Source organism: Megachile rotundata, chromosome 14, assembly GCF_050947335.1.
Source record: "Megachile rotundata isolate GNS110a chromosome 14, iyMegRotu1, whole genome shotgun sequence".
NCBI lineage: Eukaryota > Metazoa > Arthropoda > Insecta > Hymenoptera > Megachilidae > Megachile > Megachile rotundata.
This window is the reverse complement of record NC_134996.1, coordinates 4,995,563-5,015,196: the sequence shown is the minus strand read 5'-3', so window position 1 is coordinate 5,015,196 and position 19,634 is coordinate 4,995,563. Positions and strand designations below refer to the sequence as shown.

General features: G+C 34.8%; 1 protein-coding gene across 3 annotated transcripts in view; it reads right to left on the bottom strand.

The window, feature by feature from the left end:
* The window catches only part of Fas1 (fasciclin 1 Fas1 domain-containing), a 690,358-nt gene that overhangs the window by 561,858 nt on the left and 108,866 nt on the right, over positions 1–19,634 (bottom strand). The gene's annotated exons all lie outside the window — the stretch shown is intronic.

Genomic DNA, 19,634 nt, shown 5'->3' with positions numbered 1-19,634 from the left:
TTCGCCTGTGGAGGTTTGTACCACCTTTACTTTCGTTTGTACCTCAAAGGGTTCGTTTGTACCGCGTTTTGAAGAAAATCCCCTAGAGGTAACTTCGTCAATTTTGGGAATTTTTTAAATCTTCTTGGGGGTGCTGTTTCCTATTCGTCTCTAGAGGTTTGTACCACCTTTACTTTCGTTTGTACCTCAAAGGGTTTGTTTGTACCGCCTTCTGAAAAAAATTCCCCTAGAGGTAACTTCGTCAATTTTTGGAATTTTTCAAATCTTCTTGGGGGTGCTGTTTCCTATTCGTCTCTAGAGGTTTGTACCGCCTTTACTTTCGTTTGTACCTCAAAGGGTTCGTTTGTACCGCCTTTTGAAAAAAATTCCCCTAGAGGTAACTTCGTCAATTTTGGGAATTTTTCAAATCTTCTTGGGGGTGCTGTTTCCTATTCGTCTCTAGAGGTTTGTACCACCTTTACTTTCGTTTGTACCTCAAAGGGTTCGTTTGTACCGCGTTTTGAAAAAAATCCCCTAGAGGTAACTTCGTCAATTTTGGGAATTTTTCAAATCTTCTTGGGGGTGCTGTTTCGTCTTCGCTTGCAGAGGTTTGTACCACTTTTACTATCATATATTTATTTGTAATTTCGATTGTTGAACGTACATCGATGACTTTACTACAATATGGTATTGCAAGTAAATATAACACAAATTACATCCTGCTTGGTGTCATTTTCATCAAAGATACGAGGCAAATACGATAGTAAAAGTTCCATTGACGGAAAACCAAAAATAAGGAATTTTGAGTTTTGAATTTAATTGTCAGAACACGCGTGAGTCTTTTAATTTTTGCCGGAGGCTTCAACCGTCTGCCTCTCTTTCTTTTCCATTCGCTTTCCGTTTTTATGTTAAAAACTTTATTCACTCGTTACACATACAATTGTTAACGTAATTATATCATGTTTGGTGTCATGTTAATCAGGAAAGCTAGATAAATACGACAGTAAAAATTTTATGAAAAATTAGTAAGAAATAAGAAAATTGCGATCATTTCCTTTTCTTGCATTAGTATGTGTCACCGATATTTGATTCTCGTTGTTTCGGCGACTGAATGTGATTTATTCTTGACTGATTCCGAGGAGGATTCCACCAGTAGTGGGGATAAAATTTTTACTCTTACGTTAGAGATCTTTTTCACATTTACGGAGAGAATAGTGTATAGTATTAATTCGTAATAAGCAATTCGCTCGGGTCTGGCGAGTTGCTTGTTACGAATCACGTATACTATTCGGCTTGCCTTTGTTCCCAAGCGCGACGACGCGACGGTAGCGGTAAACTATAAAGTAATCGGTCGAGCAGAGATGTTATTCTTTAGACAAGGACAGAATATAACATTCTTTCCCTTTTTAATACAAGTAAGATTTTTTGAATGGAACATGTCTATGTATAATATACCGGATTCGTAACAAACAAATGGTCAGACCCGAGCAAGTGGCTTATTACGAATCAATGTAGAATTAGTTGAATGGACGACAGAATCGCTATGCATCAGAGTGAGAAAACAATATATATATTCTGTCCTCTTTCCACTAAACTGTTCGGTTGACCGTGAAAATTTATGACTTCTTCGGTTTCGCGGACCTCTCACTCTTTCTCGGATCTCTCACTCAGCAGCCGACTTTAAACAAACAAGAGGGGATAGAAATTTGCTTGTTACGAATCACAAAACTGTTGCTTGTTACGAATCAATACTGTATAATGATTAGAGGTCGATGCACTTTTTTTGAAAATCGTCAAAGTGCAGATCCATAAGATAATTATTGTAAAGTTAAGAAGGTTTGAAATATTGAACATTTTTTAAATAGTTTTTACTCGGGTGGTTTGCACGTTGAGCCCAAGGTTAACGTAGTTGTTATTTTCTGATTCCGAATGTAATTTAAAAAAGCCGAGGCGATTCTCAGATTTATTACTGCTACGGTAATTTATAGAAGGCCGAGTGCCGAACGGTCAACCCTGTAACGGTTTGGGCCTGATGACCGTTGGCGGAGATATTGAGGACTTCCCAGTTTCAGAAAGTCACCCCCTTTTCCATTCTTCGTTTTCTTCCCACTTTTTCGTTGTACCGAGAGAATATATATTTTGCATTCTATTCAATGACATTTGTTTTGCAACACTTCGCTTGTGAATAAAATATTGAACTTTATTATTTATTATTAAAAATTAGACACTGCCTCGCTCTCCACTTCACTACCTCCTATAGTTTTGAATGATTTAGTTTACAGAAAGTATTGTGCTTCGTAATCAATGACTTGTCATGGTGCTGCGTAGCGCGTGAAAAGCGGTTAGGATATTCTAGAAGGATCTGGTCACAGAGTGGGGAGAATAAAGAGACCGCATGGCACTTAACCCAGAACCTTCACCGAATACCCATCGCTGATAATTAAAAAAATAGTATATCTAACATGCATACGTCCCGCTTTGGTCGTTGCATTTATACAAATTTTAAATTTTCTAACAGTATAGCAGATTGAAAAAACAGCCATATAAAATTGAATTAGACGAACAATAACAGGAATATTCTATACAGAAGATAAGTTATAAATTTTGTCCGCAATGCCCACATATGCAAAGTACTGTGCAGCGCGTTGATGCGTCATAAACAAAAGGTACCACTCATCGCAATAAAGATGTTATTTCACTTTTTAACCGACTTCGAAAAAGGAGGAGGTTACTCAATTCGATTAGTATATTTTTTTTTTTGTTTAAGTTAATGTAGTCAATGAAGAAGTATACAAAATATAAACGAAACGTGATGTGATTAGAAACGTTTTAATATTTTTAATTCGTTGTTAAATTAATAATATAATTTACGCGTTAATTTAATTGCTATATTTTATTGATTTATATGAACGGAGCGATCATGACCATCGCGCTAGCCACCTCTTTAATCTTCTTTATACAGTAATTTAATTCTCAGTGTAATGTAGGTCGGAACCTAAACCTTACACTGTGTAAACAGCAGACATGAAAATCGAAATTCGACAGCTCTTTATTACCCGCCGCGGCTTGTCTTTGCCGGCGTTAACAAAAGCGAGCCGCCGCGCCACCGACTCGCCAAACTAACAGAAAAAGCCGGCGAGACATTTAAATGCTTGTCGATGTTTTAACAGTCTTTCCAGAAGCAATACAGGAATTGATTCGGAAAGACGTCGGGGGGAAAGGGACACATTGCGAAGTGAAAATTCATTCGCTGTTTTCAAGCCGGTCTGTGGGGAATTTGTATTCTTCGTTGCAAAGTCAAAAATCACTTACGGATCCTGAATCGACATGTTAGAGCAATCCGTTCTTTAATGAATGATAAATATTATCCAAATTATGCCATGTTTGGTCTCAATTTAATTGAAAAACCCTCACAAAAATGTTACACAAGTTAGCAGTCAAAAAATGTAAAAATTAAAAAATTCTATTTCTATATTACGAACATTTATTTATATCAGAAACATTTATAATTTTTCTATACATTAGAAAAAATTATATTGCTATATCAGATTGCGTCAAAGGCAAAGCGGTGAATACAGTGTTGCATTTGATTGACTCGAGCGAGACTAACATAGGCGCAGCAATAACGCAAGGCATAGGCGCAGAAAGAGATGTTTTGCGTACTGTGAGAGGGAAACAAGAGCAGCACTCTGAGACGAATTACTGTATGTAGTACACTATTTTCTCCATAGGTATGAAAATTTCGAGTCTGAAATTTCACAATTATAGAATAGGTATTGCATTTTTTATAGTGTACTGAACGTAGAAAAGATTAGCGATACAAAAAAAGTGTGCAGCCTTCTAAATTAAAAAGTTATAATTCTATGTCTTCGGTTTTTCGTAAATGACACTTTTACTATCGCATTTGTTTCGTTTCTCTCATGAAATAATACCACACACGATATAATTACAATCATAATTACTTGAGTAGCGAGTCGTTAGGAGCAATTCATAACTCTGTCGTATACGCGAATTTAGTCTTAAGTATAAAAGTCCGATTCATAGTTTACTAGAGAAGTAATTATGATTAGAATTTATTGTGTTTGGTGCCATTTCAAACAAGAAAGTTCCATAAAATTCCCATAAAATTTATAAAAATAAAAGTTCAATAATAAAATAATAAGAAATAAAATTGCGATATTTTCCCTTGCTTGCATTATTATGTGTCTCACCGATACTCAATGTTCGTCGGCTTTGTAAACGATCGGATATAGCCTTTGACTGTTTCTTAACTTTTACTCTTACGACAAAGATGTTTTCCACATTTACGAACCCCATACTGTATATCTACAATGTCGCAGTTAACACTATGGTATTTTTTGAACAGTGGATATAGACGAACCCTTTGAGGTACAAACGAAAGTAAAGGTGGTACAAACCTCCACAGGCGAATAGGAAACAGCACCCCCAAGAAGATTTAAAAAATTCCCAAAATTGACGAAGTTACCTCTAGGGGATTTTTTTCAAAACGCGGTACAAACGAACCCTTTGAGGTACAAACGAAAGTAAAGGTGGTACAAACCTCTAGAGACGAATAGGAAACAGCACCCCCAAGAAGATTTGAAAAATGCCCAAAATTGACGAAGTTACCTCTAGGGGATTTTTTTCAAAACGCGGTACTAACGAACCCTTTGAGGTACAAACGAAAGTAAAGGTGGTACAAACCTCTAGAGACGAATAGGAAACAGCACCCCCAAGAAGATTTAAAAAATTCCCAAAATTGACGAAGTTACCTCTAGGGGATTTTTTTCAAAACGCGGTACAAACGAACCCTTTGAGGTACAAACGAAAGTAAAGGTGGTACAAACCTCTAGAGACGAAGAGGAAACAGCACCCCCAACAAGATTTGAAAAATTCCAAAAATTAACGAAGTTACCTCTAGGGGAATTTTTTTCAAAAGGCGGTACAAACGAACCCTTTGAGGTACAAACGAAAGTAAAGGTGGTACAAACCTCTAGAGACGAATAGGAAACAGCACCCCCAAGAAGATTTAAAAAATTCCCAAAATTGACGAAGTTACCTCTAGGGGATTTTTTTCAAAACGCGGTACAAACGAACCCTTTGAGGTACAAACGAAAGTAAAGGTGGTACAAACCTCTAGAGACGAATAGGAAACAGCACCCCCAAGAAGATTTAAAAAATTCCCAAAATTGACGAAGTTACCTCTAGGGGATTTTTTTCAAAACGCGGTACAAACGAACCCTTTGAGGTACAAACGAAAGTAAAGGTGGTACAAACCTCTAGAGACGAATAGGAAACAGCACCCCCAAGAAGATTTGAAAAATTCCCAAAATTGACGAAGTTACCTCTAGGGGATTTTTTTCAAAACGCGGTACAAACGAACCCTTTGAGGTACAAACGAAAGTAAAGGTGGTACAAACCTCTAGAGACGAATAGGAAACAGCACCCCCAAGAAGATTTGAAAAATTCCCAAAATTGACGAAGTTACCTCTAGGGGATTTTTTTCAAAACGCGGTACAAACGAACCCTTTGAGGTACAAACGAAAGTAAAGGTGGTACAAACCTCTAGAGACGAATAGGAAACAGCACCCCCAAGAAGATTTGAAAAATTCCCAAAATTGACGAAGTTACCTCTAGGGGAATTTTTTTCAAAAGGCGGTACAAACGAACCCTTTGAGGTACAAACGAAAGTAAAGGTGGTACAAACCTCTAGAGACGAAGAGGAAACAGCACCCCCAACAAGATTTGAAAAATTCCAAAAATTAACGAAGTTACCTCTAGGGGATTTTTTTCAAAACGCGGTACAAACGAACCCTTTGAGGTACAAACGAAAGTAAAGGTGGTACAAACCTCTAGAGACGAATAGGAAACAGCACCCCCAAGAAGATTTAAAAAATTCCCAAAATTGACGAAGTTACCTCTAGGGGATTTTTTTCAAAACGCGGTACAAACGAACCCTTTGAGGTACAAACGAAAGTAAAGGTGGTACAAACCTCTAGAGACGAAGAGGAAACAGCACCCCCAACAAGATTTGAAAAATTCCAAAAATTAACGAAGTTACCTCTAGGGGAATTTTTTTCAAAAGGCGGTACAAACGAACCCTTTGAGGTACAAACGAAAGTAAAGGTGGTACAAACCTCTAGAGACGAATAGGAAACAGCACCCCCAAGAAGATTTAAAAAATTCCCAAAATTGACGAAGTTACCTCTAGGGGATTTTTTTCAAAACGCGGTACAAACGAACCCTTTGAGGTACAAACGAAAGTAAAGGTGGTACAAACCTCTAGAGACGAATAGGAAACAGCACCCCCAAGAAGATTTAAAAAATTCCCAAAATTGACGAAGTTACCTCTAGGGGATTTTTTTCAAAACGCGGTACAAACGAACCCTTTGAGGTACAAACGAAAGTAAAGGTGGTACAAACCTCTAGAGACGAATAGGAAACAGCACCCCCAAGAAGATTTGAAAAATTCCCAAAATTGACGAAGTTACCTCTAGGGGATTTTTTTCAAAACGCGGTACAAACGAACCCTTTGAGGTACAAACGAAAGTAAAGGTGGTACAAACCTCTAGAGACGAATAGGAAACAGCACCCCCAAGAAGATTTGAAAAATTCCCAAAATTGACGAAGTTACCTCTAGGGGAATTTTTTTCAAAAGGCGGTACAAACGAACCCTTTGAGGTACAAACGAAAGTAAAGGTGGTACAAACCTCTAGAGGCGAATAGGAAACAGCACCCCCAAGAAGATTTAAAAAATTCCCAAAATTGACGAAGTTACCTCTAGGGGATTTTTTTCAAAACGCGGTACAAACGAACCCTTTGAGGTACAAACGAAAGTAAAGGTGGTACAAACCTCTAGAGACGAATAGGAAACAGCACCCCCAAGAAGATTTGAAAAATTCCCAAAATTGACGAAGTTACCTCTAGGGGATTTTTTTCAAAACGCGGTACTAACGAACCCTTTGAGGTACAAACGAAAGTAAAGGTGGTACAAACCTCTAGAGACGAATAGGAATCAGCACCCGCAAGGAGATTTGGAATATCTCAAAAAATGGCGAAGTTACCCCTTGGGGGTAGTTCCGAAAGGCGGTACAAACGCACCCCTTGGGGTACAAACAAATGTGAGGGTGGTACAAACGGGTACAAACGACTAGGAATCACCACCCGCAAGAAGATTTGGAATATCTCAAAAAATGGCGAAGTTACCCCTTGGACGTACTTTCAAAACGCGGTATAAACGCACCCCTTGGGGTACAAACGAAAGTGAGGGTGGTACAAACCTCTACGGACGTCCCTTTTTATGATGGCTTTGAAAGAATTAAAAAATGTTAAAGTGGGGTGCTGGGGTATTTTTCACCCCCTAGTAACTTTTCACCCCTTGGGGTACAAACGAAAACAAAGGTGGTACAAACGGGTACAAACGATGCTAAATACGATGCAATTGAAAGAAATAAAATTTTTGAAAGTCGGGTGCCAGGTTCAGGTAGGTATGTATAACTACGAAGCAAGACACTTCAACATTTAATTGGCTCTGAAACACCACTTCTAATATTTTAATTTAGAGAACGCTTTGATTAATATTCCAATCATAAAAAGTAAATCTGACTATTGATTATCTCTTTTTCAAAAATAAAACACACACGATATCTTATATCGGGTGAACAGGCTTAGTATTTTGCATAAAAATCACATTTAACGTTTCAAATATTTTAATATTAAAGAATACTTAATTGTATAATTTAATATTTTTAATATTTTAATACTGAAAACTATCGTAAAACAACACATGTTATATCAATTTAAAACTCAAATCTCCATAAAAGTGACGGTATAAACATTTCATATACACTTGAAATATAAAATGGTTGCTTGGCAGTTGTAACATATACAACACGATGGATTTCAAAACCCCTAAAGTTTAAAGTCTAAACTTTGAAGTTTAAAGTCTAACGTCTGCCCCAGTTTAACGACATAAATCCACCGTCAAGTTGCACTTATATTGCATTTGAAACTAAATTTTTGTTGAAAATAACGAGATAAACATTAATATTGTTTAAATATAGTTGTCGATTATTAAATTACTAATTTAAGTAATTATTAAGATTTTGTATAATTAGTTGCATCACACTAATTTACATTATTTCTTTATCTTGATGAAAGTTAATGCAGATTTGAAGATCTGCATCTGCTCTTTAACAATTCGTATAAGTTATAATCAGAAACTTGTGGAAATTTGATCGATTTGGTAATTTTAGTGTTAACATTAAACTTACTGATGTATAACACTTAATGTAGAATTAAAACTGATGTTGAAAAATAAATAAACAAACAGCACAAAAATTCGTAAACAGAGTAATTCTTTATACCATGAAAACGAATGCAGATTTCAAAAAAGTAGCTTAAAAAATTTTGTAACTTGTAATAACAAACTTGTGAAGCGGCAATTTGACTGATTTGGTAGTTGTAGTATTAATACAGTCCCTAGTTATGTTTAATGGCATAAAAATATCACTCAGTAGCATTTACTATAAAAATAATAAAAGAGTCTGATAAAAAATATTGTAAATAAAACAACATAATTTGCTTCTTAAAATTACTCGTGTAGACTACCCTCAGGGTATCTTTGAAATTGTATAAGATTTTTTAATGCAAAGGCTTGATATTCTTAACTGCTTGTCCTAAAATTTATTTGAGAGGTGTATCAGATAAAATAAACTATTGACTACTCCAATGTTAGGTCGGATAAAATATGTTAAAATTTCATGTTTATTTTTTATTCAAGAATCCATGTGGAAATTATAATTAGATCTAAACTGAAAATTCAAGCATACTAAAAATATGAGAAAGATTTATTATGTTTGAACTGTGAACGCGTCACGAGCATAGCTCCTCGTGGTAGTTCAAGAGGTTAATATAAAATGGCGGGTTGCGAATTACAGAAACCAATGTCTAATTTCGGAGAATAAAGTCTGACCAAGTGATGATATAAAAGTATCTAAAAATAGCTCTTATGCTATACTAATTTGAAGGAGAAATGAAAATAAATGTAATAAAAATGACTACGTAATGTATTCATTAATATGTACCACAAAAACTGGTTAGTTATTAAAAAACTGTCTTTTAGATTGTGGTATATGTTATAGGTTTAATGACATAAAAGCACCATAAAATATCACATATGTTATATTAAATTAAAGCTTAAAGTTCAACAAAAATGACTACGTGAATGTTTCAGTAATATTTTTAATTAAAAATGGCTGGTTGTCGCATATAGAAAACAATGATCAATTGCAGAGCATCTGAAATGTAAAAAAATTGTATGACATAAAACAATCATGCAGTCACAATTTTTTTACTTAAATTTAAAGGTTGACGTCTGCTGAAAATGACAATCTAGACATTTCGTTAAATTGCTATGCCAATTTGAGGAAGAAATAAAAATAAGTTTAATGCAAATTTTAATTTTTCATTATGATTTTTAAACAACAAAGATCTTATCTTTCTAAATTCGAAAATTTATAGATCTTGTAGATTTGTGAACTTTTAGAACTTTAAAGCCGTAGAAACTTCAGAGACCAAAGATTCTATAATCCTTAACTGCGAACAATAAATTAAAAAATCTGAAGTTTTCAAAAATTCTGAATTAAAAAATTAGTGATTTTATACATTTGCAACTCTTTAAGCACCTCAATTCCTAATAATATAACGCCTGCACGACCCTTAATCGCTCATTACCCAATTTATTATCATGATAGTAACAAATTGCTATGTATATATCATTATAAACATATTTGGTAATAATTTTGCATGACCCAAGACAATTATTCCATGTATGACATAATGTCATAGCCGTAAAAGTGAAATTTTTGTATGGGGTCCTAATTCGACGGCCGAGGACTGTATATCCTTTTTATCACAGACTGTACAGAATGCTGACACATTCTGAAGGAAAATGGAACTAGTCCAACGTTACGTAACCATTCGCGTTGTATAGCGACCTAAAGAGCCTTCGATTTCGTTGGAGCATTGGCCCAGTATCGTTCGAATGTACCTTTACTAGGTTATCGATTTCGGTCGTTGTTCGTGCAGAGAAGAAAAACTAGTTCAAGGTAACCGCTAGCGTAAGACGTAGTCACGTCAATACTTAGTCCTGAAATTGTTGGAAAGCGCAGGATCCTTTGGAATGACCGAATTATGAGATCAATACATCTGCTAATACGTCACGACAGACACCTCATTTACGAACAACGGGCTCATTTTTTTGTAATAAACAAATTTTCTTATTTTTCATTTTTTGTACTGTGTAACTGTGATTTGAAAATTTAGGAATTTGGAAATTGAAGAATATGATTATTTGAAAACTTGGAAATTTTATATCTAATTATCGTTAATCATTCGGTATCACATACATGCAATGTTATTGTAATTGCAATAACATAGCATATCACAAACAATATCAGTAATAGCAGTAGATATTTTCCTTTATGGATGTTTGTGTCTTGCATAATTGAAACCAATTTTAGCTTCCCCTATTCACAAATACTAGTTAGCGTATTATTACAACTATTTTTCATTTCTTTCTTTGTTCCTCAGTGAGTTCAATAATAAACGTTTAGCCATAAAAATGTATAATGAAGCTCAAGTGGAATGTTAAAACAGTGGACAAACAAATACTTTATTTTCGTCTGCAATACTATGCAGATACATCGATATCAGCAGCTTCAGTGCCAACATGTTACCAAACGAAAGTAGGTTAAACCCCTAAATCGTCCACAAACTTCAACTCCATATCCTCTGAACTCTTTAAGAAAGTCAAGATCTCTCGAAACTGGGAACCGAAAAATACTTTGAGTTATAGGTCTATTCTGCACCTCGTTTGTGTCACTACTAGGTATATATATCGATAACATTATCGATATCAGCAGCTTCAGTGCCAAAGTGTTAACAAACGGAAGTAGGTCAAACCCTTAACCCCAAGCTTGAAACATCAAATCATACTCGTGACGCGCATTACTGTTCAAATACGACAAACTTAAATCGTGTTTGCACCAAGATTGAGTTTTGGGTTCAGTTCCAGCCGTAGTTTATACAATTATAGACAGCTAAATTCAAAATGTACATAATACTACGTCTTCCCTTATTTATCTTAGTGCTTTAACTCATTTATTGCCAATCAAATTTAGAGTGCTTTGCCATGGGCGCCATGATTTTGTTTTAAGGAAAACATAGATTTTCACAAAATATAGCAATATTTAACTGCAGATACTAAGGTCAATTTACAGTAACAAACAAAAACATCACGGGAGATCTCATAGCTGACAGTTTTGGTATATTTTATACTATACTATATATTATATTTTACTAGATCTTTTATAGATATTTTACTACAAAATATCTCGTAATTAGCAATGTACAGATTAACCGAAAATTTTCTAGGCAGTTAACCTAACTAATTATTGCTACAATGTTAACATAAATCAAGAAAATTCAATTGTTACGAACATTTTGTTTAATAATTGTACAGATTAAGTAGAACTGAATCGAAAATTCAGTTGCCATGAAAATACAGGTCTGGTCGCATTCGAACTACGGTGTGCGTCACTAGTGTGACACGATATAGGACAAGGGGTCAATAGTACTGTAATAATTAATGAGCTTTAACTGACGCAATTTCGATGGGTCCTTTCAAAAAGTATAGGTCAACTTGTTGCCATATGATTTTTCAGATACGTCAATCCGTATTAACTATGCACTACTTTGTAGCAGTGTTTAACATAATAGAACTTAATATTAAAACAAAGAATTTAAAAATTTTATATCAATCTTGTGTTAATTGATTTTTGACTATGATGTTTGACAAAGTTGTAATTGGTCTTAAACTTCAAATTGAAGAATATTAAGAATTCTAGAAAGATTTTAAGTGTGAGTGCGTCATGAGTCAGACTTAGCTTCGAAATTGAATTATATTAAAAATTTCAGTAAAATTTGAATCGTTGAGTGCGTCATAAGTCAGATTTAGACTTCAAATTAAAATATATCAAAAATTCCAGTAAGATTTGAGTTAAAATTCAAATTGAAGCATACTACATATCCGAGGGAGATTGGAACCGACACTGCGTCACGAATCAGAGATAAACTTTAAATTGAAGCGTCTTAAAAATTCGAGTAAGATTCGTACCCTGAGTGCGTACAAATATGCAACCTCAAATTAAAGCACTTGAAAAATTCGCGCAAGGCTTGAACTGACACTGTGTCACGAGTCAGACTTCAAATTGAGAGTCTTAAAAATTAGAGCAAAATTTGAACCGATAGTGCGTCACGACTTGTCGAAGTACGTCAAGGAGTTAAGGGATTAAATGGTCCAGAAACTTCAATCCCAAAACGTGCAACCTCTCCAAGAAAGTCAACAGCACTAAACCAAGCAGCGACAACACACGTCTAACGAACATGCACATAAATAACATCTAAAACGTGACCACAGCCCGAGTACTCTCGAACTGATGATCAATAGCATGTTCCGAGAAAAACGCGGACAAATGCGGATTTGCTTTCCATCGTGATGGACAAACGTAACGGCGGTGCACTCGGTGTTTCATCATCGAAGCCCGACCGAGTATCGCGTTCAATCCAGTCGAAGAAAGGGGTCGCACGATGGGGTGTATTGCGTAAGGGTTGTACGCATCGATAGATAGCAGAATGACGCAGTATGGCGGACAAAGAGAGAGAGGGAAACTCCATGATTCATTGGGCGGAGAGACAGTCCATCGTTTATGCCAATGCCGCAGTCCTCCACGGCTTACCCCTTTCTCTCACCCCTTTGACCAACTCCACCCCTCGAAACGTGCCAGGTTACACATATGATCTCGAAAGAGACGGAAAATAAATGACCGAAAGGCCAAGACGTTTTCAGTCCTTGCGCAACTGGATTATTCCAAGACGAAGAGGACCGAATGTAACCTGAATACGAAACATCGCCGTTATTCTTGTCAGTTCCATGGATTTCCGCTAACGCGCGTATAATTTTGCGGAGCATGTGTAATTTGGAACGTCGTTTATGGGAGTTTATGGAATTTTAAGGAACAGATATGAGAGCTTGGACTGTTTAAATCAAAGGCTGTACAGGTCATATTCTGTGCTCCGGTTTTTGATTAATCTTTGACTGCAACATACTTTTGCATGGAACTACCAATATTGGAATGCTTGCGGTTGTGAGATATTGAAAAACTTGTCGATATTTAGCTATCTGCAGCTGATAGAATACATGAAATGATAGATGGTAGATCAGTTTAGCACTACGGTAAATATGTCGCTGTAAGACAAATTTAGAGAACGTATATGTACGCATTTTGCTGCCAAAGAATTAAGGGAATATCGAAATTAGATCTCGCTTTTTAAATTAGTTAGCTTTGTTTTATAGGAATAAATAGATGAATATTATTCAAATATATTAAGTTCAAAAATACAAAAATCGTAAAATATTGAGGATTTAGAGTTTGAAAACATCTAAACTCCAAAATCTATTAAGAAAATTTCAATATCCTAAAATTCTGAAATATCATAACAAAAATTCCAAACATTAAAATTAAAAACATCATCCAAGATACACATTCAAAGTGTTAAAACTATTTCTATCCCCATATTTAATCCGCTTCTTCCAAAACCATTTCATAACCCAACAGCGTGTCGGAGGAATTGAAGCAAATTTTAGACGCCGTTTTCTTTTATTCAACAGGGCAATCACTTCCAATTTCAACCAGCACGTTGTATTTCGTTTCTCTATCATATACACGATACCTAGCAACCATAAAGGAGATTCCTTTACAATTCTCTACACACTTCCGTTTTCCCAAACGCTTCCTCCGTCGGTCGTGAGTGTATATCAACGTGGCAATACCATAGAGAATGTTATTAGAGCTCAAACTAGGAAACACGAGTTCGTTAAAATCGTTCTTACTTCCACCAACCGAATGTTTTCGTTTAAATGTGTTCCACCAAAAGAGTTTATCATTAATATTTCCGTGCAACTGTTCTCATTAACGCTTAGCACATATTCCGATATGTGAAGCCTTCCACTTTAATGGTGGCGCACCGAGCACGATATCCAACGCGTTATGTTTACAATAGCGGTACTTTTATCCAGTTCCATCTGATCGCAGTTCGAGCAATCGCGTGCAATTAACACGGTGACACACGCGACCGCTTCATTTGCCAACAATTTATTGCCACGGTCCACGCGAGCCTGCGTCACCGTACAATCTCCGCAAACAGGATGCGAAATCATATTTACAGAGGCATCCGCTTAAGCGCGAACCGATAATTAACCGACCAATGCGTTTCAACAATTCCCGTTATTTCATCGCCACCAAATTTTCATCGCGATCATGTTCTACGTTTTATGAGCTAGCTAGCGTATTTCAAAGTTGCGTAAAAGTATCAGTGTTTTAATCCCTTAATCTACAACTTTTGGGACAACTTTTTAGTTGCCTCATTCATTGTCAGCTAATTATTGCTACAATGTTAAGACAGCTGAAGGAAAGTTAAAATGTTACATTTTGCCTTCAGCGACCCTTGATTACACAAATTAAAGTTAGAATTGAACCAAAAACTGAAATGCAGTAAAAATACAAGTATGACACAATATTGCAAACGGTTAATCTGTTGTTGGATGACTCGTTAATACTTGGGATTAGGGACCCACTTCCGATTTCAACCTCCTTGAAATATGTTGTCAAGGTCAACACTTTATTTCTAAAATACTTCCATATTGTGCATATTTTATTATTTAATGAATAACATTTTTAGAATACAAATGATTCAATAACTCATTGCGTTTTGTGGTTACAGCTAGAAACTCGTAGAATTTCATTTTAAAGGATTGATATTTATATAACTGTACGTTACAATGGTTAATTGTACACTGTTCATGAAATGCAAGAAATGTCAAGTTCGCTGATAACTTTAGACATTGTGTCAACAACTTTAGTAAGAAACGCACACAAGATTTATGTACAAGGCATTCTATTGAACGCAAAATGTTGTCGAAAATCTATGTAGTTTTAAGATAACTATTTTCTCAAATATCTCAAAAACTAAAAGAGTCCAACTATCATATAGCAAATAGTTGTTTAGAATGATGACCTTGACAAAAAATATTTCACATGTATTTTTTTACGAACTTTTTTGCGAATATCCTCTTTGAAGCGGTGAAAATAACCCTTGAAGTTGGGGTTGGAAAAGCTTACAAAATAGAATAATTAGTTATTCGTTATTGTTAATAACAATAATATTTTTTGAAATAGCTTGTAAAACCTTTAAAATGTTGTAAAATACTCCCACATTGAAAACTGTCAAAAGTGTACAAATTTTTAAGAAATTTAAAATTCACTTTACTCTGTAGAAATAACCCTGTTTCTCTAAATTCTGTTTAATTATTTTATGAAACGTATTCAAGCAGAAAGCATTTATTTCGAAGAAGAACCATTTTATTAAGCTTGAAGATAAGCTACAGCCACCAAAGTTTCCAGTTTTACGTTCATTGCGTAACAACCTAATACAATAATCGATACCATGCGAATACATATGGAATTGCACAGCTGACAAATCTGTACATTCCAGAATCGATTAAGTTTAAGTTTTAAATAAATTTTATAAAGCAGTTGCATTGCAAGACTAAAACAAAAGCAGAATTTAAATTAAACACGTCTACAATTTATTCTGGGAACACTTCTTGACATATTTGAAACTAGAGTGTGTCAAATTACAGTTCTTAAATTTAATCTTTATGTTTGTACCTACCTTATATTGCGTCTTTATTTTTATATCTGTCTTAAATTTTATTTTTATTTTTATATCCACTCGTGTTGTATACATTTTATATATTTGTATACTCATTTTATTCGGTGACCTCATACTTTATAAAAGCAGTTTTATCAAAAAACACATTTATGGTTCAATTTCTATGAATTAACGCTGTGAGTGCCACTCTAAAATCATGAAAAATCCTTTCAGTTAGTAATTTAGTTTCCAATAATTCTAAAAACCAATTTTACGATTCTTAATGCACAAGCTTTCGCGTACTGAACAAAATTATTCATAATTCATAACGCAAAATGATTTTCAAGTATCTGAGAGATCGACACAAAAATTCGTGTACAATACGCCTTCTTTCATGAAGTAGATTTAACACTAAAACTACCAAAGCAATCATTTCATAAGTTCCGTATTTTAATTTATAATACAAAATTCAGAAATGTTTCCTACAAATCTACGTTGATTTTCATCAAAATAAGTAATTTATGTTTCAAAATATGAATTTATGTTTTCTTGTTTGTTTATTTGCTATTTAACTTCATTTTTAATTCCGTAGTAAAGGTGCATTCCTCGTAGATTTAGTATTAAAGGCAAAATACTGCATCCCGAAAATTTCCCAACATGACGTAAGAAGCAAATACGGTAATGAATTCCGCACAAATGTGCAGGTAATTGCATAACTAATATTCTCCTTCACTGCAACACGGAATCCTGCAGAGAACCGTTACGTGTTCGACGAAGCCTTGCAAGGTCGTTAAAGCCTAAAAACTCGGTCGACCTCTGTTTGATTCACAAATTCTGCGCCAATTCCCGGGATACTCCTACAGTTTGAACCAGTAACACGGCTGGTCCGTGTCCTTTGTTCTATTGGTAGGAGTCTAGTTTAAAACTAGGTCTTGGCCCAGTTACACCTGTCCGAAAGACTGAAATTGGTATCCAGGATATGAAATTAGCCCCGATCCTTTAAGGATTTGGGACGTTTTCGTGTCGAGGCTGAACCACGCTATAGGATACCTCTGACGCAAGCTGGTACCGACCTGGTGAACTTCGGCTCTGTGAATCGATACCCAACGACCTTGAACTATTTTAAGCTCACCCGTTATATAAACGAACCTCTGCAGAGGAAACGGGGATACTGCACCATTCGCCCACCCCGGAACTTACAACCTATTTTAAGTTAAATAGTTTCCGACCAAACAAGGATTAAATGTACACTTTGCTAGAATTCTAACGACTGGGCAAATTACTGCTAAAATAATATCTTATATTGCAGTATCAACTTCTTGATAATTAATGTGAATAATGTAATTAAAGCTTCTCTGAAATACAGTTGTTACATTAATATTTGGACAGTGTATTTCTATATTTGTTATTGTACAAGGAATTATTTACATAGCACACTGATTATTTTGCAGGAAATCATTTATTGTAGATTGAAAATGCACAAATTTTTTTCAATGTGAAATACATTAACAGCTATTATATTAATATCCTGACATTTTATGAGGAATACAGAGATTTTCAGTGATTTTATTCTATTTAATTTTCTGATAATTTTCTCAGAGATTTTATGGGAATTTTAATATTTTTAGGCAAATCCTTTTTGCTTAATAATCTCATGTAACCGCTTTTAATTATTAAAAATAATTTTTTCGAGTATCATAAAGAAACATGTCATTCTTTCATTGATATTCAACTTTTGAATTTATTGGTGTTTCTTCGGTCTAATTCATTTTATGGATTCTTCATGGATTTATGTCTGGGGATTGTGGAGGTGGATGTAAAACTTTTAGACAGTTATGTAACAAATACTCCTGTACTCTTGAAACTCTGTATCTTGGATCAATATCTTGATAAAATTTAAAGGTCCTTGTATTTCCATATTATTTGCACTTTTTAGTCAATTGCTTTTAAGGATCCAAATAAAATGAATGAATTCATCAACCACATAGCAAATGCGTTCTCATACAATCATAGAAATTCTTTCGTGTTTTAAAGTAGGTTTTAGATTTTTTTCTTTCAAAGCTTCATTTACTCTACACTTTTCCTATCAAACAAAAAATACTCTCGTCAGCAAAAATAATAATATTCCACCAACCTTGAGATTTTTCAATAAATTCTCTGACAGAAATCAATCTCTCTTCCGAATTATGTCACTAATGTTTTCTTCTTGCTAATCAATAACTATCCCCATTGTCTCTCATTATTCCATACACAGTTTCAATTCTATATACAGAACTGATTTTTATTTCAGTGAATCAATAGAACTTTAATCAAATATTTATTATTAACAAATATATATTACTTATGTATGTTGCTATATAAAAGTGGTATTAGCAATGTCAGTTTTAATTTTCTCCGCTAGTGACTTTTTCTACCTTGCTACCTTTTTTCGTGTTGTTTCTACCAATTTCGTAATTTTAATCTTTCCACTACTGTTTATTTTCACCAGCTTTTTTCCTCGTTCTCTCTGTTTTCGTACTATCTGCGGACGGAATTATTTTTGCAACATTTTTTCCTACACACCGTTATTAGCTGTTGCAGTTAAACACAATGAAGCTGCATAGTTTGCAGGAAACATTAAATTCAATTTTAAAAGAACTTTTCAGTTGAATTGCTAATTTTATCGTACGAAGTGTTTCATTTATATCCTGGCAAATGGTGTTAGCATATTCTGCGACTATAAATACGAAAGAATGTAATAAAAACGTGGAATGGAAAATGCTTTGTTACAGAGTTATAACGAAGATACAAAAACTATTATGAACAACGAATTTCTTGTTTGATAACAAAGAATTTTTAGCATGTATTTACTTTTAATAGTAGAACTACTTCACATTTTTATGAGATACCGATAAGATATGAATCTTTTATTTTTATTCTATAAATATTGTATTTGTTGATGACAGGAACGCGAAATATTTCATTTTAGTTGATAATTATCGGCATATTTTAATTTGTCGCGATTTGGTGTTATATATGAATAATTTGAGTTGTGAGGCCGTTTGTAAAGAATGCAAGGGGGTAACGAGTGGAAATGTGAGGCATCAAAATTGTTAATTATTAATTGTTTATAATTTATTGTTATGTTATGGACTGGTAGGTGATCTCTTTGCGGCGCGGGGGCGCTTTATGTGTCCCTGTGGTCGACAAGCCGTGGCTAGGGGGGGGGCGTTCTACGTCCCTCTGAGGCCTCCATGAAGCCCCGTGAGGGATGATGCTTTACATCTCCTGTTGTGAGGGTCGACGGATGGAAATTACTTCGGTAATTTTCCGAGACGTACAGGCTAACCTAAGAGCAAAGCCACCAGGATTTCGAATCGTTTTCGGATCGATATCGTCCGTAGTGGGGGTAGGACCACGTGACTCGGCGGGGTCCGTGCCGCTACGGAACGATACGCACTTATCATTCGCTCGATAGACGCCTCGCAATTCGATCGTACTTACGCCCTTGCCTCGCCTCATTGAAATTATTGTTAAAATCATTTTCCAAAATTAATTTCTTTGTTAATTAGTTTGTTGTGATTTCACGTTCCTTATTTTTGTCGATTATTATTTATTTTCCAAATTAATTCGTATTATTTAACATATATATTATTCGAAATTGTTTATTAGTGTTCGTATATTTAGTATATTATTGTACATATTATTCCTGTTGTTATTTTGTTTCGAATTGTATACTTTGTGTTTGTGAATAAATATGTTTAATTAATCCCCGTTCAATTTGTGTTTCTTTTATTTCCCTTACGTTTTCAACAGTATTCACCCTCGAACGACGTATGCAGAAAATCGAGTAAAAAAAATCGTATTAAAGTATAAACAAATTATGTAAAAATACAACAGGT